Source organism: Montipora capricornis, chromosome 9, assembly GCF_036669925.1.
Source record: "Montipora capricornis isolate CH-2021 chromosome 9, ASM3666992v2, whole genome shotgun sequence".
Taxonomy (NCBI): domain Eukaryota; kingdom Metazoa; phylum Cnidaria; class Anthozoa; order Scleractinia; family Acroporidae; genus Montipora; species Montipora capricornis.
In genome coordinates, this window is record NC_090891.1 from 10,893,683 (window position 1) to 10,896,182 (window position 2,500).

General features: G+C 39.8%; 1 long non-coding RNA gene across 1 annotated transcript in view; it reads right to left on the reverse strand.

Annotated features, from left to right (window-relative positions):
• LOC138017910 (uncharacterized) overlaps window positions 1-2,500 on the reverse strand; it is a 7,864-nt gene that overhangs the window by 235 nt on the left and 5,129 nt on the right. The window lies entirely within an intron of this gene.

Here is a 2,500-nt window from a genome sequence, read left to right on the forward strand (position 1 = left end):
GCTAAGTTTCCTAGATTTTATTCCAGGTTCTGGCATCCGGGGTGCACAGCCTGAGTTGATTGTGTCACTCAGCCCACAAGGGCTCTTCAATTAGCTACCATAATACTCCAAATTTTTGCATAAGTTTTGTTTTTATTTTCTCTTGGGACTTATAATGGCCCCAAGAAAAACTTGAAACAATGCTCGCGCAAAATTTTCAAGTACAAACAAAGAGTATTATGGTATTTTTGATAGCCGGTGGCTAACGTATGTTTGCGAAGGAGGCTTTGGGTATCGTAATTGTTCCCTTTTGGCCGTCTGCCAGCTTCTGGTCTTTCATCTGCAGAGTGTATGCTGATTTCTTTATTGCCTATAGGGTATACAGTGGAGCTTCGGTATTATGACCGGAACACTAATTCGTTACTGGGTTCGAGTGCGTTTTTGTTTCCACAGTTGTAACACTTAGCATCTTATTAACATTATTCATCTTTCCGCAGTTCAAGTTCATGATGATATGTATGTCTTTCATATATATTAACTTTGGTCATAGCTGTATCCTCTGCGGGGCCATACGAGACTGACATCCTCAAAATTGAGAACCATGACACAGCACCTCCAACGGGTACCAGTCAGTTCAGAACCGGAAGGCCAGTACGAACTCGTTTTCGACTGGATTTGTAAGGTACATTGGTAGATGTCATTAACGGGGAAATTGAAAATTGGGCATTAATTTCCAACAGTTCTTTGTAAGAAATTGAAATGCTTGTTAATGTATAATGAAGAAAATGTAAAAAATAAGATTTTGCATTTAATTCATGAGTGTATTTTATTTTTCTATAAAATTCGGTCAAACAGGAATGTTGTGAGGTCTTTACAGCCACCTAACTGACAACTGACAGATAGCACAAAATTTCCAGTAGTGTAGCAGCTCTCGTAACCTGCTATTGTTTGGTATTTTAGGCAGCTTCCATTGTTTTTAAGTGCAAGTCATTGTTTCAATTGGTTTGTCTTTTGTTTTTGGCTAAGGCAGCGAACCAATCACATTATACGTTACCGTGCGGGAGCTGCTACGTCACCCATAATTTCAACTGGCAACTGATAAATGGACGATATTTTACCTGACAACCGACATTTGCACCAACCCCCCCCCCCCCCCCCCCCCCAAATCCAGATCCTCTCTTCTTTACTGGCTCAATATGAAGCCACATAATGACCAGCTTCCAGATGGCTTGATAGTTCAACGTGCAGAGTACTGCACCTACGGTGCTTTTAAAGGGACATCTACTTCCTCTCCCCTTTTTCCTAAGAGATAAGTGTCTCTGCTCTCTTTTTTAATCTTGATTTTGTCCGCCGCTCACTTTTTTTTTAAACAGCCGTAAAAAAATGGTTAGCAGCGGAAAAAAAAGGGGTGGGGTGTCTTGAAAACAAAGACCCCTAAGACTTTAAGACTTGAAAACGAAGAAAGTAACCCAAAACCCTCAATTTGGCGAACCCTAGGCCTAACTAGGTCTAAAGTTGGTTTTTAGGCCTAGGGTTAGCCAAATTGACGTTTTCGGGCTACTTTCTTCGTTTTCGTTAGCGGTGGACAAAATCAATATTTCAAAAGTCATCGTTTTCTCTAAAAGCGCTGGTTTAATTTGTTTTGCTTGACGTTCTCAGTTCTACATATTGCAGGAAGTTAATTCTGTCTCAGGAAGGTTACTCAAACCCCGAAGGGTGATAGAAGACCGATGTTGCCAAGTTTGGGAATTAAAGAGAAAACGGAGAACCGTTTACGAATCAGATTTTCTGGGGTCCCACAAGGCAGCGCGCTTGGATCATTAATATTCAATACATTTATGAATGATCTTGTCTACGCTGTCAAATAGAGTAGATGATCCGCGTATGCTGACGATACACAGATATTTTTCGCTGACAGTACGGCGGAGAAAGTGGAAGAGGTAATAAATTCGGATCACGCAAATGTTGATCAGTGGTACGAGAAAAACGGAATGAAGAGGAATACAAACAAATACCAAGCTATAGTAATGGGAAAGTCCCAGGTTATGCCACAATTTTGCATTATGCCTACTGTGAAAACACTGCTATTCCCATAACTGAAGATCTCGAAAGGCTTGGTGTCACTGTTGACGACAAAGTGAAATTTTAGAGGCATATAGCTAATGTATGCAGAAAAGTCTCCCAGCAGATCGCTATACTCAATCGAATGAAAAAGATCCTTCCATTAGAAATAAGACCAAAGAGTATCAAAGAACTGATTGAACACAGAAACAGTAATTACGACCTAACAGGTAACGATATTTCAAAGCTGCCAAAGGCCAACACTACAACTAACGTATACGGTTTAAAATCGTGGAGTTTTATGGCGCCAAAATTATGGAACGTAATACCGAACTCACATAGAACTATTCGTTTTTTAAAAAAAAACTGTTAGAAAACTAGACTTGCATGCCCGGTTTCATATGATCAGTGTTAGTTTCATCTCATATTATGAATTAGTTTTATGTTGTCTTATGTCAAT